The sequence below is a fragment of the Pristis pectinata genome, chromosome 6, assembly GCF_009764475.1.
Source record: "Pristis pectinata isolate sPriPec2 chromosome 6, sPriPec2.1.pri, whole genome shotgun sequence".
NCBI lineage: Eukaryota > Metazoa > Chordata > Chondrichthyes > Rhinopristiformes > Pristidae > Pristis > Pristis pectinata.
Genome location: NC_067410.1, coordinates 62,160,418 through 62,186,343, shown reverse-complemented (window position 1 = coordinate 62,186,343; position 25,926 = coordinate 62,160,418). Strand labels below are relative to the sequence as shown.

General features: G+C 42.5%; 1 pseudogene; it reads right to left on the bottom strand.

Moving 5' to 3' along the window:
* Window positions 1-25,926, bottom strand: part of LOC127571839 (alpha-1,4-N-acetylglucosaminyltransferase-like) — a 46,897-nt pseudogene that overhangs the window by 7,472 nt on the left and 13,499 nt on the right.

Sequence of the window (25,926 nt, the reverse complement as noted above, 5' to 3'; positions counted from 1 at the left end):
CAAGCAGGTGCTCCCAGTCCTCTAGTACCAGATATTTTATATGGTTTAAGTTGCATTTTCCTCTAACCCCCACCCCTCTAGAAACAAAGCAGCCCTCCTACCTTCTCAGATAACCACAGTGACTAGACCATCAATATTACTTCACTGCAATTCTGTCTGTGCAATTTGGCTATAATTTTCTAAGCTTAGCCCACAGCCTTCATAACACTAAACAAAGTTAGATTATGTTCTGACCTAATTTTTTGTTTGCAATTTGTTTCCAATCTTTTGTTTGCTCTGTTGTCCCAACCCTCTCACAAGCTTCTTGCATTTTCCAGTTCTGCCCTTCTCCTGTCTGAAGCTACGCTCAGTTTCCCATCCCCCTGGAAGTCAGTTTTCCCCTCCCCAACAGCACTAACAAGCCCTCTGGCAGGGATTTTAAACCTGTCCCTGGTGAGTGGTGATTCACCTGGTGTGTTCATGACCCCCTGCATCATTTCTCTACCCAGACTCTGCTCCTATCATGGTATTTACTGGCATGCGGCACTGGGAACAACCCAGACATTGCAGTCTTTGAGGTGCTGTTTCTTGTCTCTTTACCAACTACATGAAATCTGCCTGCCCCACCCAAACCTTTATCTACCCATGTTGTTGGTCTTAATGTGGACCAGGATCTCTGGCTGTTCGCTATCCCCTTCCACAATGTTCAATGGAAATCCCTGACCCAGGGGCCATCCTGTCCACGACTCCAGAAACACTGATCTGCTGCCCTCTCTATGCAAATCCCGATAACCATGACACTTCTGATTTTTCACCTTCACCTTTGCAGCACAGAGTGGGGATGGAAGCACAGTGCAGCTCCCATTGACCTGCTGGCACTACACAGGGAAAGCCTCTCCCCCTGTAATATTAGAAATTAGTATTGGTCAGAGAATACCTTGTGAATTACCTACCTGTTCTCTGGCAGTCAGCATTCCCTCTCCAACTGCACTCTTTTAAGTTTAACAGTGATCGCCCCGAAGTTTACTATCTACAGAACCCTCTATCTTACAGATGGATCACAGTGACAACAGCCATTTCTCTTTTTACAATATTTTTATTAATTCCACAAAAAAAATACAGAGTACATGCATCAGAGGATAAAAATACTACTGAATACATTGTGTTAAATCATACTTGAGATCACAATACTCTAAATTAATAATCACATGTGATAGTTAATAAAGAAAAAATTGGAATAATTTTATTATTAAAAAAAAATACACCCACTACCAGAAACCGAAGCTGTTTGGTAAAAGAAAAGACAAGGAAAGACCCTTGAGACATAACGATATCAGCCAATATCAGTACTTTAGTCACCAAATCAAAAGTTTTGAAAATAATTCAAAAAAGGTCCCCACAGGGTTTGAAAGTCTAAGTCAGATTCAAGAATTGAACAACGGATCCTCTCTAGATTCAGGTATGACATAACATCCCATAACCATTGAGCATGAGTAGGTGGAGTAACTTCCTTCCATTTAAGCAACACAGCCCTCCTGGCTATAAGAGAAATAAAAGCCAGAATGTGTAAATCAGAAGCCTTCAAAGTTATGTCTTTTTCTCCGACAATCCCAAATAATGCAGTCAAAGGAGTAAGTTTAAAATTTATTTTGAAAAGCACAGGTAAAGCACAGAAAAAGTTTGAAAAACCTCTGTCCAATATTTTTTAAGACTCTGACACGTCCAAAACATGTGAATTAAAGAAGCCTCTCCGTTACTGCATTTGTCACAATAAGGAGATATATCTGAATAAAAACGGGATAGTTTGTCTTTAGACAAGTGAGCTCTATGGACCACTTTAAGTTGAAGGAGAGTGACGGGCGCATAATGACGAAGTATTAACCAATTTAAAAACTTCATTTCAAGATTCCTCAGAAATTGACATCCATAAGTCTTGTTCCCAGGCATTTTTAATTTTATCTAATGGAACCTTACTCATTCCTAATAACTTGTAATAGATATTAGATATTGAGCCATCATGAAAAGGCTTCAAGTTAAAAATTACATCTAGTAAATTTTTATCAGGACTCATAGGAAAAGAACATAATTGAGATTGAAGAAAATCTCTAATTTGTAAATATCGGAAAAAATGAGTTTTTAATAAGTTATATTTGGTTGACAATTGTTCAAACGAAGAAAGATTCCCTCCAACAAACAGATCCTGAAAACAAGTGATACCCAACAGCCATTTCTCAAGCTCCAAAACACAGTTCTTCCAGCTGGTGATACTTCCTGTGTTTGTCCAGGACATGGGAAACATCCAGAATCCTGTCATGGGATCTTCCGTGGTCTGAAGTGCCTGCCCATGCCTTTATCAGATTAAGAAATCTGGCAGAAATGAACATTTCAAAATGCTCTCAACAACAATCCACCAACCAAGGCCTTCCCTTGTACTGACATCATCCAGACATTCATCTCATTTTTCTGGTCTGGCTCTGTCTCCACTCTCAGCTCTCACATTCTTTGCTCATTCACTCTCTCTCTCACTGCAGCGAGTTAACTGTAAGCAACACTGACAGGCACTGACTGTGAAAGAAACTACAGATTAAGATGAAAATTAATTAAATGCTCAGTGAAAACCTTAAAATTCAGAAGCAGATCAGCCCTTAAAATCTTTGAACACATAATATTCTCCCCTCACCAAATTCCTGTGGAATTCCAAGTTACTACTCTGTGGAACCAATGCTGCATAGAATTAGAAGCTGGCTGACTTATTTTGGACACTAGCAAATGCTTTCAGTAACTACACTGGGAAAACTTTCAAAGACCTGACTCATATACAGCTAATAATAAGTACCAGGCAACAGTAGGCTTTCAATCTGAATAACTGAGCAAGTATTACTAACAATGCAGAGGTTAAAAATCAAAAATGATATGGCAAAATGTAATTGAAGTGATCGATTCATTATTTCTCTCTTTCTTTCTCCTTTTTTCCTCTCTCGCTCTCTTTCTCTCTCTCTACCCACTCCACCCCCTCTACCCACTGACACACACCACTGCTTATACCTCCCCCTTGTCTCACTCTCTCCCTCTTTGATGGTTAATGTATCTGTGGTAAACATCAGAGGTACTCAGATCAATTTTATAAAATCACCAGCTTAGTTTCCTGCAGGTCCCCAGCCGATGGTCTTAGCTGCCTGTCTCAGCTGCCTGCAGTTTGAAACTTTGGAACAGCCTCAGCATTGAGCCGCTTGCTTCTCTTTCATCAACCTCACCTGTTAATCTACATTAAATGGTACAAACTGAGCATGATTTCACTGGCATCAGCAGGAAATATTTTGCTTTGGGGAAAAAGTGAAAGAACAAGTTTGAGAAAAAGCCCTAAGTAGGGAGAACACTTTCCAGCTGTGCTGAAACTTGGTTGTTATTGCAAATCATGTTTAAAAATGAACAGTAGCAATGGGATGTGACATGGAAAAATCATTTGACAAATGATAGGAAAATCATAATTGATTACAAATGAATGATACAAAAATCACCACCACTCACCTGTCTGTGATCCAGAGAGCTTGCGATTTGTCTATGAATGGAAGCTATGGAAAATTTAAGACAAGGAAGGGCTATGTCTGTTGACAAGGAGCAAAATCCAACATCATGTGTGTTTGCAGTAGGAATGCAAATGAAATCATGCTAATTATTACTGGGGGATGGTTAGAGGCACTCAGTTTGTGAGGTAGTTGAAACTGGTGCTGAGTAGGATGCTGGGTTAAGAAAATGTGCTCACTTAAACATTTTTTCTTAACTGGTGTTATCTGCTGATTGCCGTTCAATTAAACTTCCTTGCAGCTGCTGGAAATATTTAGAAGGAAGTTGTTAATATGCTTTCTAAATCTTGCTGTAAACCTTGAGGATGTCATCAACTGTTGGATATAAAAATGTGAAAATGCTGGAAAAACTCAGCAGATCAGGCAGCATCTATGGGCAGAGAAACAGTTAACGTTTCAGGTCGAAGACATTTTGTCAGAAGTGGGAAAGAGAAGAAACAAGTGAGTCTAGGTAGCTGAGAAGGTGGGGGTGGCAGTGGGTGGAACTAAGGGAATTTCTGTCATAGGGTGAAATACAGTGGCCGTTAAGGGGCAGTTATGCTCCTTTTATCTGTGCAATGTATAGTTAAGGTTGGAAAGTCTGGGTTGCATATAGTCTGGTCTATTGGGATATGTACAACAAGCCAGAATATACCAATGAAAGAAAAAGGAAGAGAGGGATGACAGGCAAAATGACTTTTCCTAATACAAACAGAGAGAAAGGGTGAATTATCGACAGTTAGAAAATTAAATTGAGTTCTGTAGGCTCTGATGTATCCAGCTGGAAGTTGAGTTGTGTTCTGCAAACTTGTGTTGAGCCTTGTAACAGTGAAGAAGGCCACAGACAGAGAGGTCAGAATGGAAGTGGGATGGGGAATTAAAGTGGCAGGCAACAAGAAGCTTAGCGTCAATCCTTTGGATTGAACATAGGTGATCCACAAAGTAGTCACCCAATCTGTGCTGTAATGCAGAGGAAGCCGCATTGTGAACACTGAATGCAGTACACTAGATTGGAAGAAGTGCAAGTGAATCACTAACTTACCTGGAAAGACTGTTTGGTTCTCTGAGTGGTGGAAAGAGAGGAGGTGAAAGGAAAAGTTTTGCACCTCTCTCCGTTGCATGGGAATGTGCCATATAATGCAGAGTAGTAGGTGGGGACAGAAGAATGGACCAGGGAGATATGAAGGGAGCTATCCCTTCAAAATCCTTACAGTGGAGGGGAGGGGAATAGGTGTCTGGTGGGGAATCTTGTGACTCAAACATCATCTTGTTTGACCAATTCTGTTTTATAACCAGACTATCTGTAAGATTTTAATTTTCCAAAGTACTTGGATCAAGATCTGGGCAGATTTATTGGTTCACAAAGAAATTATGGTCACTGTAATTATCATAAAATAACAATGCAAAGCATATACATGACATATACACTTAACAAATGTGACAATTCCCTTTTGAATTGGTTGCTCAAAGAGTGAATAGCAAGATGCCTCAGCACTGGTTGTGAACAACACTGGTCTTCTTCTCGATCTCCTTCATCTTGGTCTTCACCTTTTCAAGTGAATCAACATCTTATCCCAAGGCTAGCATGAAGAGTTCGAAAAGCTCTCAGCTCCTGATTTTTACCCCTTGTGCATAAACTTGAATGCCCTATTTCAAGGGATGGCCAGCATGTGCCTACTTATCCCATTATATTAATGAACCAATCACAAATCAACAGCTCCTCCAGCTCCTCCTTGATTACATTTATAGTTGTAACCCTTCCTTAATTCTGCTATCAATTCTCAAACAGAAAATTCTGGAAACACTCCAGGCTTGTTTTTATTTCAGATTCCTGACCTGCAGTGTGTTTGCAGCATTTTCTGTTTTTATTTTACATTTCCAGATCTGTAGTATTTGCTACTGTAGAAAAGTGTTTATTTTTTGTGACTTTCAAAGTCTTACTCAAATTCTGCCCTTAAATTACAAATTACCCAGATCAACAAAACCACCTCAAACATCTTAATATGCTATTACATTTATCCATCAGTTCCCATGTTTATGGTATGGGAGTCTTGCACGAGCATTAGAAGATCTTCTAGAACATAAAATAGTAATGGAATTGTACATGACTATTGTGCAGTTCAGGCCCTTCTTTTTCCAGTCTTAATTCAGCGCAATACATTAACTGATAAAACAAGACATGAAAGAAAACACCATGCACCTGCTTGTTAACAGACCCCATAATTTGCAGCATGTTGCTGTTTTCTTCAGGCTAGGTAAAAGAAATAAAACATAATAACACCAGGGCAACTTATCATCATTCATTCTTTTTTTAAACTTGAACTGAATGAAATAAGGACAACTACTAGTAGTAATGCAATTTAAGAAATTAGAACTATTTTAAAACCAGACACTAACATAGTTCAGACTTTGGGACCACATAAATCTCAGACATTAGGAACAGGAGCAGACTATCCAGCACTTCAAGGCCAATCCATCATCCACCAATATCATAACTGGAATTCTCCCTCCGTTCCACTTTGATGCAACATCTCCATAACTTGGGACTCACTTAATACCCAAAAATGTATCAATTTTAGTTTTAAATAAATAAATGACTGAGACTCCACCACTCCCTGGAGTAAAGAATCCCAGAGGAATTTCTCTTTAATTCTGTCTTAAATGTTCCACCACCTACTCTAAGACTTTGACCTCTGGTTCTAGCCTCCACAGTGAGGAGCAACCTCTTCCCTGCATCCAACCCATGGGGCCTCAAAGAATTATCAGGTAATAGTTGGGATATACTGTATGGGTAGGGAATTGGACTGAGAGATTTAGAATTCTTTGGAATTCTCTACCTTAGAGGGTTGTGGTCAAACAGTCATTGAATATTTTCAAGGTAAAATCGATGGTGATTTGGACATTAGAGAAATCAGGGAATTGGGCAGAAGTTTGGCTTGAAGCACAGGATCAATCATTGTTACATGGGATAGTAGCTTTAAGGGACTCCATGGCTTGCAACCTTGCCCCCACATCAGAATCTCAGCCAGCTGCTGCTTATGCCCTCATGTATAAGTCACAGTGACACTGTTCTCTTAGCCTCGGCCCTCAAAACTGGTAGTGATGATACAACACCTTTAATTGGCACAGGAGCTTGTAGTGGTAAAGGTGCAAGAGTTAAGGTGCACATGGTCACTATCGGAGGATGCGTTTGATGCACTTGGCAGGGGGAATGGGATTAGAAGAGAGAACAAGATCAGATGAACACTTGAATCATCAAAGCATAGAAGGCTATAGACCAAGTGCTGATAAATGGGATTAGTATAGATGGATATTTCATGGTCAGTATGTACATTGTGGGCAGAAGGGCCTGTTTCTGTGCTGTTTGAGACTCTAAGATTCATGATCACAAGTAATTTTCTGTGCTATCTTCACAAACGTCCAGGTGCTACATCTAATGCCCTGCCTGTACTCCTCAATGCAGTTTGTCCCCCTGCCCAAACATCCCCACCCCACCCCACCCATCCCACGCACCCCAAATCACTGCCAGCACCATTCTCTTAAGGATGGGCTCTCGTTATGTTATGCTTCCCTGCCCAAAATGTGTCTACTGGTATCTGTTATGTGCCATCTTGCGCTGGAAGACAAAGAATAATGATTGTGAATGAGTGTATTGGCATGTGTGCTTCTAAGTATGATGTCTCACATGGTAAAGGAATGAGTAATGTGCCCAAGCTGTGATTAGTGGCTGTCAAGGAGGCAGTAGTATGGGCAATAAGCAGGGTGTTATACTTGTGCTGCTGATGTTGGTGTGGTTATCGATCAGCACCATTGTGTAATGGTATCATAACTTGACAACCTGTATCACATCAATGACATGTTCTCCATCCAAGGGTGATCTCCAGTATCAGTGTATCTGATGATGCAAAATGTGTGTGTGTTTGAAAACATCAGATAGAGATTGACTGATATGATTGGAAGAAGCCCATTGATCCATTAACATGTTGATGTTCAGTGTTCAGCTTCCACTTTGACCTTGAAGAAACTGTGGGCCATGTCCCAGAGGAAGGCAAACTGCCGACTTCAATCTCAGAGTCTGAAAGGACACGGCACTCTGAAAGGTGTGACTGGCAGAGGGAAGTGGACATGCTAACTCCAGTAGAATCCAATTCCTGTCAAAATTATGGAGTCATAGAGAGATACAGAATGGAAACAGACTCTTCGGCCCATCAAGCATCTTTATCTGACCCGCTTTTAATTCTCCCCACATTTCCATCAACTGCCCCCAGATTCTATCACTCACCTACACACCGGGGGCAATTTACAGTGGCCAATTAACCAACCGACCCATGTGTTTTTGAGATGTGGGAAGAAACTGGAGCACCCAGAGGAATTCCATGGTCTTAGGCAGAATGTAAAAACTGCACGCAGACAGAACCAGAGTCAGGATCAAAGCCGGGTCACTGGAGCTGTAAGGCAGCAGCTTTACTAGCTACACCACTGCGCTGCCTGACTCTTGGAGCTCGGCCTTGTCCTAATCAACACATTGGTTCATCAGAGGAACAAGCGTCAGACCTCACAGCCATACTCCCAATCTAGGAACCTGTTAGATCATGTCATTGTCTGAGTGAGAATCCACAGGGATGTGCTCCGTAACAGATATCAATTCTGGTTGCAGGGAGCACTTGTTGAACCCACTCCATCATCCTGGCCACAGAGCAACAGAAATGTTGCTGCAACAAAACCAATAATGTAGATCTCAAGGACACTGCAAAGATATTTTTCTCACACAATATCTCACAGATGTCTTCACGGACCCCAATCAACATGAGCCACAAACTGCCCTAAAGTTCACCATAGTTAGCACCTGTGAGGAGACTTCAGGTTTTGCACCAGGAACTACCAGGATAATGGGAATGACCGGATTTCAGGTGCCTCTGACCTCACCATTGGCAGTGTGTAGGGCCCACAGTGGCCTCATCAGCCACCTCAGAACTGGATTGGAAGCAAGTCACCATCCTGAGAAGAAAATCCCAGCTGTAGTGCTGGATGACGCTGCCCTTTCAGACTTTGAGTACTGGACATCTCTCCCTGGTGTATGGTTCCCAGTAGGACCTGCCATCCCTCTGTCTCACTGCCCAAACTAGTCTTAAGGTCAGCACAGGTCACACCTTTAGTGGCAGTAGAAAGATGGACTTCAGAAAAACCACTCCAGGGAAACATACTGTCCTGCGGCACCAACATTGAATGGCTCCAGGAAAGGTTAAGTTATGGAAGTAAGCAGTTAACTCCAAGTCACAGCAAGTTGAGTGTATTGTTACAGTATATGCACACGTACGGTGAGGTACAGGTACAATAAAACGTTTGGTTGCCGCACATCACAGGGACGTAGATTCAGACAACACACAGAACATAAATTATACAAGACAGTGAAGAAAAAAAGAATATTTTTGCACCAATGTCCTGTTTTGCAAAATCAGAGATGTCCATGGTAGTGCAAGACGTGGCCCGTTGTGTTCTATTCCTAAGGTAGGGTCAGGGTTGAGCAGATCAGTTCAAGAACCTGTTAGCTGTAGGAAGGTAGCTGTTCCTGAACCTGGTGGTGTGGGACTTCAGGCTTCTGCACCTCCCGCCGGATGGTGGTAGTGAGAAGAGGGCATGAGCCGGATGGTGGGGATCCTTGATGATAGATGCCACCTTCTTGAGGCAGCGCCTTATGTAGATGCTGTCAGTGGTGGGGAGGACTGTGCCCACTACTCTCTGCAGACTCTTCTGTTCCTGCGCATTGGAATTGCCGTACCATCACGATATGATGTACCAGTCAGGGATACTTTCAACAGTGCATCATGTTAAACTAAGTTTACACAATCCTGCCTCATCAGGCATTCATTTCACCGTCACTTCTTCCCATTGTTTGCTCAAAATCATTTCCTTTAACATTTATCAGTCAGTTGTGCAGATGATTTGAATGCATCAGTTTCTCAGGTAGATAACATATTTGAGTTGCATGCCCAACGGGCTGTCTGGATAATGCACAGGTCTCAACGTGTAGCTGAAGGATGCATTTATAGCTTTTCTTTGTAACCTGGTCTCAATTTTTTTGTGAATTCTGAAATGCTCTTTTGTTTACCACGTACCATTGTAAGTGTTTACATTCGAAATGAGCATTACTTGAAACTAAGCCCAAATGGACAGGTTGGCAACAGCCGGTGAGTGTGACTCGTAAACCTGTTTCTGAAGCTGGTTTCTCGGGTATGAACATCAAAGCAGTCAGACCATCGGGTCCTAATTTTAGAACATCTTTAAGACTGTACATTCAAGCCTAACACAGTCAGTTGTTGATAATGTGCGATTCCATGAAAAATTACCGGTTGAGTTCTGCTGTGAATGCTTTTAGACCGAGGATCTCCTTCACCCCTGAGGCTGCTCTGGGGATCCCGGCAGCAGCGAGTCAAGGGTGGTCCCCTCCCGGAGGCTCAGACAGGAAACTGCAGGACGACTGCAGGCGGCTTATAAACTGGGGGTGTGAGGGTCGTCTTCCAATTCCCCTCACTGAGACACAGGGAGGGGGAGGAGGAAGAGAGTGGGGAAAAGGGTGCAGGTGGTAATTCATGAACTGGATTGCACTTGAATCTTGAACAAGTCAAATATAAATCCTTACTTTATGTAAATCTTCCCTTTCCTCAGAACTTCCGAAAGTTCTCCAGGGCATGTCGGTTCCTTTTTGGTTCCCAGTCGCTGTTGTACAGACAAGGGGTTTGGTGCGAGTCGAAGTTCCAGCAACAAACTGTGAAAGTGGGAAGCTTTGAGTCAGGTGGACTGGTTAAACACTTGGTTCCAAACACTCCAAACTAATCTGAAGTTGGATTTAAGATAAGATCCTTATTAGTCACATTTACATTGAAACACACAGTGAAACGCATCTTTGCGTAGTGTGTTCTGGGGTCAGCCCGCAAGTGTTGCCATGCTTCTGGCGCCAACATAGCATGCCTACAGCTCCTAACCTGTACGTCTTTGGAATGAGGGAGGAAATGGGAGCACCTGGAGGAAACCCACGCAGTCACGAGGAAAATGTACAAACTCCTTACAGACAGCGGTGGGAATTGAACCTGGGTCGCTGGCGCTGTAATAGCGTTACAGGTTTTTACTTGTTGGCGGCACGTTACAATTCAACAGAACTGGTCCCACCCCAGCAGGGTGGTCACTGTGGGCTTGTAGCTCAGCACAGGTCAAATTGAAAGTGACTCCTCAGTGACCCTCAGTAATTGTATCTCCCCACGGAAAAGAAGAAAATCCCAGCTGTAGTCCTGGGTGATGCTGCCCTTTCAGATTTTGAGTACTGGACGTCTCTCCCTGTTCTACGGTTCCCAGTAGAACCTGCCATCCCTCTGTCTCACTGCCAAAACTCGCCGTAAGGTCAGCACAGGTCACACCCGAGAGAGAATGACTTTGTGTGCAGCTCCCAAGGGAATCATCAGTATTCCTTTTTACAACGACTACAGCTGAAATCTGCAGCCACACACAGGGCAGTAATTAACATCGTTTCAAGTCACTTAAAAAAAAGAACTGACAGACTCAGGACTCTAGTGAATGCAGCAGCTGGAAGCTCAGGAAACGTCTCCATTGCCTCAGGAAATGTGGCTATCAGGGAGGACTGCAGGTAAAACTGAAGCACAGGGTCCTAAGGCCCACTCTCTCTACTGTCCTCCTGGCTAACGTACTGTCTCTGGAAAATAAAATTGAAGACCTCAGAGCAAGACTGCAGTACTTGAGGGACATCAGAGACTGTTGTATACTCTGCTTCACAGAGACATGGCTCACTCCTAGCACTCTGGACACAGCGCTCCAGCCTGAGGGCTTCACCATCCACCGTATGGACCAGACGGCGACATCAGGTAAAGGCAGAGGCAGCGGTGTTTACTACATCAGAGGCTTTCAACCTGTGGTCCGCGGACCCCCAGCGGGTTGCCGGGGGTCTGTGAGCAAGCCAAGAAAAAAATGGAAAAGTGACCTGTTACAAAGATGTAGCTTACTTGCTTGCTTCAGTTTTCCACTATTCAGAAAATCGGCCATATCTATTCTATCTGTTATAGGCGACAATCTTAGAGACTTAGACGGTGTTTCCTTCTGGTAAGCTGCCGCTTAATATTCGATTTGTGTAGTCAGAGTAGTCAGTAGTGTTCACTACTCACTATTATTCTGTTGTGCACTGTAGTGTTAGCGAGACTGAGTGACGTTGTTGGTGTGCCTTAATAATATTGTTTACTAACCATGCATTTACGCCACAGTGACGTCACCGTTAAACGAAAGGTGCACAAGCGTGTAAATTTTAGATTAGTTTTGATAATTTTGTTTATCAGTAATAGTAATTAAACTGTCCGGCGTGTATTGCTGGGTATGGAGAAATTTCTGAAGAGAAAAGCTGACCAGGAACTGGAAGATTCTGATGACGAAGGGGATAAGGGTGATCGAAAGAGAAAACAACGCAAGTACGATCCAGAATACATTTCATGTGGCTTCATCACAGTGGCGACAAATGCGGACCAACCTCTCTGTGTTGTGTGTTTGTAAACACTGTCCAACGATGCAATGAAACCAGCGAAATTGAAGTGCCATTTAACAACAGCACATCCAGATATTGCCAGTAAGCCGAAGGAATATTTTGAGCGGCAAAAGGAGCTGTACCTCAAGCAGAAAGGCAAAATGACAGCCTGCGCCACTGTAAATGAGAAGGCTCTTTGCGCATCATATTTGGTAGCATTACAAATAGCACATTCCAGAAAGCCTCACACGGTTGGAGAAGAGCTTATTCTGCCTGCAGCAGTAGATATGTGCAAAGTTGTACTGGGAAAAGATTCCAGTTAAAAACTGAAAGCCATTCTTCTGCTTACTGTCTGATAACACAGTAAGCAGAAGAATTGGCAATATAGTGGAAGATATACAGAGCCAGCTGATAGCACGTCTTTAGCAAGTCAGATTTGCGATTCAGCTCGATGAAAGTACTGATGTTGCCAGTGCTGCACAGTTGTTGGTTTATGTTCGATATTGCTGGGAAGGAGAGGCTTTGGAAGACCTTTTGTTTTGCAAGGCGCTCCCAGGGCGTACAACCGGTGAAGAACTTTTCCACGTGCTTGACATTTTTTTTGTACGATCGGCATTGGCGTGGACACAGTTTATTGGAGTATGCACGGATGGTGCTGCCACAATGACGGGACGGAAGTTGGGTCTAGTCGCACGAGTGGAAGAAGTAGCTCCACATGTAGCAGCAACCCACTGCATGATTCACTGTGAGGCTTTGGCTGCAAAGGATATGGATGAAAATCTTGCGCATGTGTTTTCCTCATGCATTAAAATCATTAACGTTATCAAAGCCAGGCCGCTCAATCATCGTTTGTTTGAAAACATATGCCGTGAAATGGAAGCCGAGTATAAGCATTTGTTGCTACATACAGGAGTCAGATGGCTGTCATGAGGCCGCATTGTGCAGCGTGTATATGAATTGCGAGATGAACTGCTCATTTTTCTAAATGAGCATAATGGATAATTGGCACAGTTCTTGACAGATGAGACAAGGGTTGCCAGATTAGCTTATCTTGCAGATATTTTCAACATTTTGAATAGCTTAAATCTATCATTGCAAGGACCTGGCTGAAATGTTCTGAAAACGCATGACAAAATCAATGCCTTCCAGAAAAAACAACGTATCTGGCAGGGAAGATGCGAACAAGGCGTCTATGATACGTTTCCGTTGCTGGCTGACTTTCTGACAGTGAACGAGACTAAGACAGAGGCCATTGCGAGCACCGTTTTGAACAATATTCAACAGCTGTCACATTATTTCCATGAGTATTTTGGCGACGATGACACGAGCATATTTGATTGGATTCGAAATCCGTTTGAATGCATGCTTACTGATTTAACTGGACGTGAACAAGAAGAATTGGCTGAACTGTCAACTGACAGGACTTTGCACTTGCAGTTCAACCAAATGTCACTGTTGTCGTTCTGGATAGCATGTTCCCAGGAGTATCCACTGCTGTTCGGCAAAGCTGTCAGTGTTCTGTTACCATTTGCAACCACTTACTTGTGCGAAATAGCATTATCTGCAGTCACTGCCATGAAAACCAAATACAGATGAAGACTGAATATTGAGGATGACATACGCGTATGTTTGTCGCACATACCACCACGGTTGGACAAACTGCAGCGCAAAACAGGCATAACCTTCACATTGAACTGAACACTGAAGGACACCTCTGGTAATTATCGGTGATTGAAATAGTCACTATTTCAATAGGGCCTATGTGCAGTAATTTAAGTGTTGTATGCATGAATTATTGACTGTTTGAATTTGTGGGCTTTGGGGGTCCGCCATCTAACAAGGACATGTTCTGGGGGGCCGCAGCATGGAAAAGGTTGAAAACCACTGCCTTATACGATAAGATGGACTCTGGCCTCACGATCCACCTTGTTGTGACCTTGCACCTTATTGCACTGCACTTTCTCTGTAGCTGTGACACTTTACTCTGTACTGTTATTGTTTTTACCTGTACTACCTCAATGCACTCTGTACGAACCTAATGTAACTGCACTGTGTAATGAATTGACCTGTACAATCGGTATGAAAGACAAGTTTTTCACTGTACCTCGGTACAAGTGACAATAATAAACCAATACCAATACCAATACCAAGTGTGGCCTCCTCCATATTGGTGAGACCAAACACAGACTAGGTGACCATTTTGCAGAACTCCTCCGTTCCGTCCGTTACCGTGACCTGCTTCTTCCCATTGCCAGACACTTCACCTCCCCCTCCCACACTATCGCTGATATGACAGTCCTCGGCATCCTCCACTGCCAGGAGAATTCCAAACAAAAGCTGGAGGAACATCACCTCATTTTCCATCTTGGAACCTTGCAGCCTAACGGCATGAATGCTGAATTCTCCCACTTTAGGTCATCCCCACCCGCCTCCCCCACAAACCCCCCGCCCCACCGTGCCTCTTCTCTTCTTCCCTTTCCTGGCCCCTTTTCTCCCTCTCTCTTCTTACCTTTTACCCATCCCCCACTGGATCTGCCCTCCCCTCCCCTGCAGCTGCCTATCACTTCCTCTTACCTGCATCTACCTATCACCTCCCTGTGCCCACCCCGCCTCCCCTGTTTTGTCCTACTATCACTGCTCTGCTTTTCCCTCCTATATGTTGGGCTTCCCCTTTTCCTAGCTTCCCCTTTTCCTATCTTCAATCCTGAAGAAGGGTCCTGACCCAAAACATTGACCACCTGCTTTTCTCCAGGGATGCTGGCACTAATACATCTGTGCTGACTATCCCTGCCTTTCTAAGTTAGGATTAATCTTGTCCCACAGATTTTTTTTCCAATAACTTCCTACCACTTATATTAGACTAACTGGCTCCTCCTTGCTGCTTTTCTTGAATAAATTGACTCTTCCAGTCATCAGGGCCCCAGTTCTCTCCTCCCTTGTCTCCCACAACAGTCTGGGATATATTTCATCAGACACTGGAGATTTATCCACCTTCATGCCTGCTAAGACATCTAATACCTCCTCCTTTTTAACTCTGAACATGCTGTGGAATGTCACCATCTCAAATGACATCTGTCCCTCCCCTTTTGTTTTCCCTTATTCCTGTGGCCCCCTCACCCCTTCTCTTTCCCCTCGTACACCCTCATGGCCTACACATCTATTCCTCACTTTCCCTTCATTCCATGGTCTACTGCCCTCTCCTATTCCTTCTTCTTAGCCCTTTGCTTCTTCTCCTATCACCTCTCAGCTTCTTACATCACTCTCTTTCATCCCTCTTCCCCCACCCACCTACCTTCCCCCTCTCACGTGGACTCACCTATCACCTGCCACCCTGTGCCCTCTCTCAACCTTCTTATTCTGGCTTCTGCCCTCTTCCTTTCCAGTCCTGATGAAGGAACTTGACCCGAAATGTCGACTGCTTATTTCCCTCCATAGATGCTGCCTGTCCTGCTGAGTTCCTCCAGCATTTTGTGTGTGTTGCTCCAGATTCCAGCATCTGCAGAATCTCTTATGTCTCTGACCACAATGTCTTTCTCCTTACTGAATACAGATGAAAAGTATTCATTTCAGACCTCACCCACATCCTCTAACTCCACTCATGAATTGCCTCTTTGGTCCCTACTAGGTCCATTCTTCCTTGGTAACCTTCTTGCTCCTGGTATAAAATGCCTTGGGACTTACCTTATTCTAATCTGTCAGTGGTATTTTGTGGCCCCTCTGTGCCCTTCTAATTTCATTTTTTAAGCACCCCCTACACTCTCTAATTCTGAAGAGCCTCTAGTGTTTTCAGTACACTATACCTACCAAATGCTTTCTTTTTTTACCTTATTGAACTCACAAAATCCCTTGATAGCCAGGGTTCCCTGGACCTGCCATCCCTTGGGGCAACACTTTGGCCTTGAACTCACACCATTTCACTTTTAAAAGATTTACCTGCAAGTAGCTGTTGCCAGTGTACATTTGCCAGGTGCTGTCCAATGATAGTAAAATCAGCCTTGGCCCACTTCAGGCACTTGTTTTTTTGGACTATCCTTATCCCTTCCCATAACTACTTTGAAATTTACTGAGTTATAGTTACAAACCCCAAAGTGCTTGCCCAGAGACACTTCATCCATTTGCCCAGCTCATTCCCTAAGATTAGGTCCAATACTGCCCCATCCCTACTGGGACAATATACTTATTGGCACAAAAATCTCTCCTGGATGCACTTCAAAATTTTCACCCCATCTAATCCTTTCACACAAAGGTGATCCCAATTAAAATTGGGGAAATTGAAATCCTCTAATGCAACAATCCTATTTATCTTACACCTGTGTGAGTTGCCTACATATCTGCCCCTCTATCTCCCACTGACTGTTGGGAGGCCTATAATATAATGCCAGCAAAGTGATCACCCCTTTTTTTATTTCTAACTTCCACCCATATGACCTCATTGGAAGATACTTCTAAGACATCCTCCCTCATTACTGCAGGGATGACTTCCTTGATCAATAATACAATGCCCCCTTTTGTTTTTACCTCCCTCCCTATCAATCCTGAAACTTCCATAGCCTGGAATGTTCAGTTGCCAGTCCTGCCCTTCTTTCAACCATATCTCAGTCTTGCAACAATATCTCAGCCCGGTAGGGCAACTGCTCTGCTGTTGACCAAATGAACCTGCAAAGAGTGCTAAACACAGCCCGGTCCATCACAGGCTCGACACTTCCTCCCTCCCAGCCCATCCTCATGGTGCGTTGTTTCAAGAAGGCTCGTAGTATCATCGCCTGCCACCCTGGCCTTTCTTCTACCTTCTGGGAGACGATACAGGAACTTGAAAGCCCAGACGTCCAGACTTAAGAACAGCTTCTTCCTCACTGCTATCAGACTCCTGAATCAATCACCTCTTTCACACCCTCTTCCCAGTAGTACTGCCACATTATTGTTCGTTATTGTCACTTTGGTATTCTTCTTGCATTCCTTCAGACTGCACTACAATCTATGCACCATTCTGTTGTTTTGTGTTCATTGGTGTATTTATTGTTACTTATTATTATTGTTTATTCTGTGAGCTTCACGTGAGCAAGGAATTTCATTGCACCCTGATGTATATGACAATAAACTAATCTAATCCAATCACATTCCCACATACTGATCAACAATCCAAGTTCATCTGTTTTACTGAAGGACCCTTGCATTAAAATAGATGCAATTTAGCATTTCAATCTTCCCATATCTTGGTGTTCTTGATGTTCCAGGCATCACAAGTGTGGAGCAAGCTTGATGGGTCAGCTTTATTGCCCATCATTTTTACAGAAACAGACAAGATGCTGGAGGAACTCAGCAGGTCAAGAAGCATCTACAAGTGGAAAAGAACAATTGACGTTTCGGGCTGAGACACTTCATCAGGACTGGAAGGAAAGAGGGCAGAAGCCAGAATAAAAGGGTAGGAAGAGGAGTAGGAGCACGAGCTGGCAGGTGATAGGTCATTTTTACACATTTGTTTGTTAATCAATCTTTAAAAGTGTGAGTTGTTAAATAAAGAAGACATTGTTTCATTCTTCTGGTACAGGGTTCTGATGCAGTAACTTTCAGATGAAGCAAAGGTCCTTATCATTGCTATGTTTGGGAACCATGCAATGAGTTTCCTGGCATATAACAAATTGCACTTCCGAAACAATCCATTTTAATTTAAGTTTTAGGGTAATTCTTCCTCCTTTGAGGTGTCTTTCTCTCCTCTCTCCCTCAGCTCTGTTAGCCATTACAGTGGGTGGACAATGTCTTATCGGGATGCTTCTGATGTGGTTGCACCCTATCTGTAGTGAGCTCGTTGGTCTCTGATGGGAAAGTGGCAGAGATGGAGACACTAGAGACGGCAGATGCTGGAATATGGAGCAAAACAAAACTGTTGGAGAAACTCAGTGGGTCGGGCCGCCCCTGTGAAGGTAAAGGGATGGTCGATGTTTCAGGTTGAAACCCTTCATCAGGACTGCACGGATCCTGGGAATGAAAGTGAGCTGCCAGCTCCTGATCACTACCCAAGGATACAAAAGAAATTTGAAATAATATCTGGGGTTTTCTGTTGTTATTTCACTGTGCTAGGATCTCTGCAGGAAAGAGGATTATGGCTGGGTGTCAGATCCAGGAAGGAGTGGGCAAAGCTCTCGTATTTGGTTGGATAGTCAGTCCACAAAGATGGTGCTCAACTTAATGAAAAATCAAGGAGGTGCTGTTGTCAATACCTGCTCAGAAATTGGACAGTGATAGGGGAAATGAGATGTGCTTCCATCAATGATATATCAGGAAGGTGGATGTGTGTGATACCATGATCAGTGTTTGGAAAGCTGTATTTACACAAAGCATGCTGCCATTCAGGATAACCATCGACATGTGCTGTGCAAAAGCTCACAACACCCTGAAGCAGTCTGTTACAGTCATGATAATCACACACATGTACAACACTTAACATCAGTGACAGGAGGAGAATTCATCCAGTTTAACTGTTTATTAGTGGTTGCTACCTCCTGTTTGCTCAGCCAATTTCCTGAGTTGCTTCTCCCAGAAGCAGAGATCTGGGAGCTTGACTGTTCACAAGGTTTGAATCCCCACTGGTAGTTGCCAACTACCCCACTCTGGACAAAGACTCAGGAAACCAAACCTACATTGTAACTTTTTTAAAATGTATTCCCTTTTCAGCGTCAGGGCGTAGCTCACAAGGCCAGTATTTATTGCCCATCCCTCATTACCCCTGAGGAGACAGTGGTGAGCTGTCTTCTTGAACCACTGAAATCCTACCGGTGAAGATGTTCCAATACCAGTTCAAAATTGAGTCCCAGACCAGCCGTCAGCTGTGGCAGGGATTACATGCTATAACGGGCTACAAAACAAAGTCAGGCAGCATCGCCAACAACACCACATCCCTTCCCGATGAGTTTAACACATTCTATGCATGTTTTGAACAGAAGGGGAATGGAATGTCACCACCTGCCCTGAAAGCCTCCAATGCACCTGAACCCATGTTCACTGTTGCAGATGTAAAATCAGTCTTCCAAAGAGTGAACCTGTGAAAAGCATCTGGCCCAGGTGGTGTCCCTGGCCGTGTCCTTAGATCCTGCGCAGATCAGATGGCAGGGGTATTTGCAGACATTTTTAACCTCTCCCTGCTTCAATCTGAGGTTCCTACCTAGTTTAAGAAGACCACTACTATCCTGGTACCTCAGAAAAACAAGGCAACGTGCCTTAATTACTACCGCCTGGTAGCTCTGAGATCCACCATCTGGTTATCTGGTTATCTGGTTATGACACACATTAACTCCAGCCTCCCAGACAAACTTGACCAACTGCAATTCGCCTACCGCCGAAACAGGTCTACAGTGGATGCCATCTCCCTGGACCTACACTCATCTCTGGAGCATCAGGACAGTAAAGGCACCTACATTAGACTATTGTTTATTGACTACAGCTCCGAGTTCTATACTATAATTCCAAACAAACTCATCACCAAACTCTGAGACCTGGGACTCAACATCTCCCTCTGCAACTGGATCCTTGACTTCAATCAGTGAGGATAGGCACCGACACCTCCACCATTCTCAAAACTGGTGCCCCACAAGGCTGCATCCTCAGCCCCAAAATCTACCCCCTATACACTCATGACTGTGTGGCCAGATTCTGCTCTAACTCCATCTACAAGTTTGCAAATGATACCACCATAGTGGGCCATATTTCCAATAATGATGAATCAGAATATAGGAAGGAGATAGAGAGATGGTGTCATGACAACAACCTTTCCCTCAATGTCAGCAAAACAAAAGAGCTGGTCATTGACTTCAGGAAGGGAGGTTGTGGACTCGCTCCTGTTTATATCAACAGTGCTGAGGTCAGGAGGGTTGAGAGCTTCAAGTTCCTAGGAATGAACATCACCAATAGCCTGTCCTTGTCCAACCACGTGGATGCCACGGCCAAGAAAGCTCACCAGCATCTCTACTTCCTCAGGAAGCTAAGGAAATTTGGTATGCCCCCATCGACCCTTACCAATTTTTATTGATGCACCATAGAAAGCATCCTATCCAGATGCATCACTGCTTGGTATGGCAACTGCTCTGCCCGTAACTGGAAGAAACTGCAGAGAGTGGACACAGCTCAGCTGATCATGGAAACCAACCTTCCCTCCAGGCACTCTGTCTACACTTCTCGCTGCCTCAGTAAAGCAGCCAACATAATGAAAGACCGCACCCACTCTGGACATTCTCTCTTCTCACCCCTCCCATCGGGCAGAAGATAGAAAAGCCTGAAAGTGCATACCACTGGGCGCAAGGACAGCTTCTATCCCACTGTTATAAGACTATTGAACTGTCCCCTAGTACGATAAGCTGGACTCTTGACCTCACGCTCTGCCTCGTTATGGCCTTGCACCTTATTGTCTACCTGCACTGCACTTCCTCTGTAACTGAAACACTTTATTCTGCATTCTGTTGTTGGTTTACTTCGTACTACCTCAATGCACTATTGTAATGAAATTATCTGTATGAACTGTATGCAAGACAAGTTTTTCACTGTACCTCATGTGACAATAAGAAACCAATTGGCCAATTCCAGGGAGTTCCAGGATATACACCAAGTATATAAGGATGGTATTTAATACCAGGGAAGAGTTACTCACATGGTTCCATTAATGGTTTAATTAAACCTAAAGAGGTCTATACTGTACATCTACACCAGCTCCAGAGAGGGTGCATGGGAGATATTTGAGAATGGTGGCTGTCTGAGGTATGAAAGCTTCAGGAATGTGGAAAGACAAGAAAAGCAAAGATAGTTACTCTTAGATCTGATAATATTGATGAGACTTGTTGAAAATGTGTAACATTATGAACAGTTTTGATATTGTAGATGTGGAGAAACCACTTCTAAAAGCTGGGGTCAGTAAACAGAGGGCACAAATGTGCCCTCGGTCAAAAGAACCAGAGGGGAGATGAAGCTAGATACTCTTTTGAACAGCAAATGGTTATAATCTGAAAAACTTCACCTGCAAGAAGGTTCAACAGCAACTTTTAAGAGGCAATGGGTAAATAATTGGAAAGGTAAAATTTGCAGTGCTGTGAACAGGGGAGGGAGTTTAATTAAAAAGGTCCTTCAAAGAACCAAGGCAGGCACAACATGTCAAATGGTCTCCTTGACTGCAATAGTTTTCAACGAATCAGTCTTGCAGTTTGAAAAGCTCACATTGAAATAAAAATCTTGGAGAACGCCTGGCATTGAAAGAATGCACAGAGACTGCAACACCTCAGCTGCAATGTAAAGGCTTGAGATATGAGCCAATGGAAGTGAAGATAACTTCAGAGTTATTAAACTGGACAAAAGCTGAATTGCTGGTAAAAAAAACTAGCTTAGTTTACCACCCTGATCACCATGAAAATTTAAGAGTCCAGGGAATAAGAAAGGGAGAAGCTTTTGAATGGTGGAACATGAGCACTGATCAAGTGGCACTGGGCTTGGACTGGACAAACCCCAGTTATAATATTCTCTGTTGTTGAATAGCTTATGTACCCTCATTAGGGTAGGAACTGATATGTGCAGCAGCTGTTGAATAAGTGTAAAGCAGCTGTAACATAGATGATGTTGGCATTGGGACAGCCTGTGTTAAGTGGGTGTGCACCTTTGGACCAAAGCTAAAATCAACACGTTAGGCATTACCTGTGTTTGGCGTCTGCCTTGGGCAATAATGGGACCCTTTACTGAATGATACGGCCAAGTGCCTGTTAAAGGGCTTATCTTTCCTTACTGCTCATCCTGGCAAGCTTCATCCCGAGCAGAGCAAATGCCAGAACTGATCCACTGAGGAACCTTCAGCAGCTTCCAACAAAAACTGCACAGCAACCAGAGGCGGGGGCTGCCAACAGGTCTGAGAAAAAGTCAGTGGGAGGCTCACTAATCCTGGGAGAACCCTGGCAACATTATGGTGTTTACCAAAAGGGTATTAAAAAAGTTTGAAGAGTTGCCACTAAATAGTCAAGGAGAGAGATGTTTCTGTGCCTTGGAAAGAATGTTAAGGTAAACTGTAGGCATGATGCTGTACAGGAAGCAGGTGAAAAAGAGCTGGGACACATCAGCAAGTGCTGTAAGGGAAAATATTGCATTAGATATGAAGCATTGATCGATCCCTAAACAGACTGCACCTGAGAGTGGGGATCAGCTCTTTGAAAGGCCACAGTTGTTCCATGCATAGCCAATCACCTAAACAGGTGACAGGCTGCACAGCACAATAGCAGGTAAAGATGCCTGGTAACCAAATGATTCTGCGGTTATCAGAGTTCAGGCTTCAAGCAGAGGGGTCTTCACATCTCCGTACCAAAGTCAGTATTTTTGCATTTTACTTATGGTGAGACTGTAATGAAATGTGTCATTTGGTATTGAATGAAAGAGGGCAGATTAAAAAATAAATTGAGAAAGATTTCCAGTTATGTGGCATTTGTCACAAACTCAGTCTGTGCCAAAGAGCTTTACAGCAAACAAAGAATGTTTGAAATGTAATGTGGGAAATGCAACAGCCTACCTGCACGCAACAAGCTCTCGCAAAGGGCAATGTGATAACAACCAGACAATCTGTTTTCAATAATGTTGATGGAATAAATATTGGTCAAGGACACCGGAGACAACTCCTCAGATCTTCTTCACATTAATGCCACATAAAAGGTGTCTCAGTTTAACAGTTGATCTGAAAGACAGCATCCATTACTGAGTTCATTACTTGGGAGCACCTTCTCCGTACAGTACTGAAATGGGACTTGAACCCATAACCTTCAGACCCAGAGTCAAGAGGCATGGATAAAACATTCCCTTTCAACCCCTCAATAAAGTGTTGATTCTTCCTTTGGGTGCCCAGACAATGAGCCCATATGGCAGCAAAATATCACAGTAGAATCAGGAGATTTCATGGTAGTATCTCAAGGCAAGAGAGGGGAGCTCTCATTGGTGTTCTGGCAATCTTAACCCCTCAATCAATATCACCATATTACTGACAAATGTAAGGCTGTTATTTGGACTGTAGCAATTCTCAGGCCATACGGGCTCCTTTGGAAGTGGTATTTTTGCAGTGCAGTCTAGTCATGGCTTCCCAGTAGCATATTCTAGTTACTAGGCTGTCAGTCCCCAGGTGATCCATATCACATGAGTCTGCTGGTGCCCAAAAAAGCTGACCAAGGGACAAGAGCTCTAACCAAGTCTGCAAGCTCCAAATAAATCTCCACCAAGTACTGCAAAATCAAAACAAAGCAGCTGAGCCACACTTTTTATTCATTTTTTTTAGAATCTGGACATCACTGGCAAAGCCAAGGATTTGTTTCCCAGCCTTAATTGCCCTGAGTAAGGTGTGGTGAGCTGCCTTCTTGAACCACTGTAGTCCTTCTGCCAAAGGTACTCCAATGATGCTAACAGGTAGGGAGCTCCTGACTTAGATCAGCAGGGGTACTGGATCTAAAGGACCTTGCTCTATGTAAACACACAATGAGAGAAAAAACTAGCGATCTTTTGTTTTAAATATGACCTCAGGATATCCCAAGGCACTCTGCAGATTTTCAATACTTTATACACAGATGAACATACATACAAAACAGGAGCCCAAGTAGTCTACCAGTCCTTTGAGCCTGTTCCACCATACAGTGAGATTATGGCTCATCCTATTGTAACCTCATACTCACCTAGCCTTGGTAACCTTTCACTCCCTCACATATCAAGAGCCCAACTCTGCCTTAAAATACTCAAAGATTCTGCTTCCACTGCCCTTTGAGGAAGACAGTTCCAAATAATGACAACCCTCAGAGAAAAATAAATGCCTCACCTCTATCTAAAACAAACATTTACAAACAAGAGGAAACATCCTCTCCACCTTCATCCAGTCAAAACCCATCAGGATCTTACATATTTCAATCAAGTCGCCTCTCACTCTTCTAAACTCTGGGAGACACACTGCTAGTTCCTCTCACAACAACCCATCCATTCCAGGTATCGATCTTGTAAACCTCCTCTGAACTGCTTCCAATACTTCTTTTTTCTTTTTTTTTCAATCTTTTTATTAGTTTTCAAATTAATACAGATTAATATATAACATTAATGTTTGTACATGTAATACTAAGAGATCAGGAGAACAATCATAGCATAGATAATCATAAAGAACAATAAAATATAAAAAAAATCTGTAGATCCCTCGATCTCTTAGTAAATGAATATAATATAAAAGAAAGGAAAGAAAAAGATTTATTATATATATAGAAGAAAAGAAAGAAAAAAAATCCCCAAATCAATAAGAAAAGTTATAAACAATATATCAAACCAAACTAAACAGAAAAATTTCAAAAAAGAACAAAAAAAAGAAAAACAAAAGACTGGACTGAAATTTCTCAGTAAAAACAGAGCAATATTATGTCATCAACTCCGTTCCTTTAAATTAGAAAGTTATTGAAAGGGGATCTATATCATGTGAAAATATTGGATGAATGGACTCCAAATATCTTCAAATTTAAGCGAAGGATCAACAGTACCACTCCCAATTTTTTCCAAGTTTAAACATGATATAGTTTGAGATAACCATTGAAAAGTAGTAGTGGGTATTGGTTCCTTCCATTTAAACAAAATGGATCATTTGGCCATTAATGTGACAAAGGCAATCATACGGTAAGCAGAAGCAGATAAATGGCCAGACTCTATCCTTGGTAATCCAAAAATTGCAGTGATGGGTGAGGTTGTAAATCAATATTCAATACAGTTGAGATAATGTTAAAAATGTCTTTCCAATATTTTTCCAAAAGAGGACAGGACCAAAACATATGTGTCAAAGAAGCCACATTTCATTTACATCTGTCACATATAGGATTTATATGGTGATAGAAATGGGCTAGCTTATTTTTTGACATCTGGGTCCTGTGAACTACCTTAAACTGTATCAAAGAGTGTCTGGCACACATTGAAGATGTATTAACTAAATGAAGAATTTTCTTCCATGTCTCTGTAGGTAAAGATGTCTGAAGTTCACTTTCCCATTCATTCTTAGTTTTGTCCAGTGATTCTGGATGTATTTTCATAATTAAATCACAGATTATTGCTATCAAGGCCTTCTAATAAGGATTAAGACCTAAAATTTTTTACGTAATTTCAGTTTTGTAAGGTAATGGAAAAGAGGGTATAGTAGCTTTTAAAAATTTCTAGTCTGCAAATATCAAAAAAAGTGTGATCTAGGCAAATTGTATTTGTTAGACAGTTGTTCAAAAGATGAAAAACAGTTATCAATGAATAAATCACGAAAACATATTATTCCCTTCCTTTTCCATATAGAAAAAGCTGAGTCTACTCTGGATGGATGAAAGAAAAAATTAGATTGAATGGGTCTTGACAAGTTAAATTTATTCAATCCAAAAAATTTACGAAATTGAAACCATATTCGTATTGTATGTTTAACAATTGAGTTAATCATATGTTTACATAATTTGGTAAATGCTAAAGGGAGTAAAGCTCCTAAAATAGAAACTAATGACAATCCAAGTACTGACTGGTGCTCAAGGTGTACCCATTTGGGACATTGAATTACATCTAAATCTTGTATCCAAAAAATTAAATATCTGATATTAATTGCCCGATAATATAATCTAAACCACTATTCTTTTTTAGTTTTTGTAAATATTTTTTACTTTACCTTGGGTTTTTATTCTGCCAAATATATGAAAGAATTTTAGAATCAACAGTGTCAAAAAAAGATTTCGGGACAAAGGTTGGAATCGCTTGAAATAAATATAAAAATTTTGGTAAAATATTCATCCTAACCGCATTAATTCGGCCTACCAATGATAAAGACAGTGGGGACCATTTAGTAAATAACTGTTTAACATGGTCAATTCA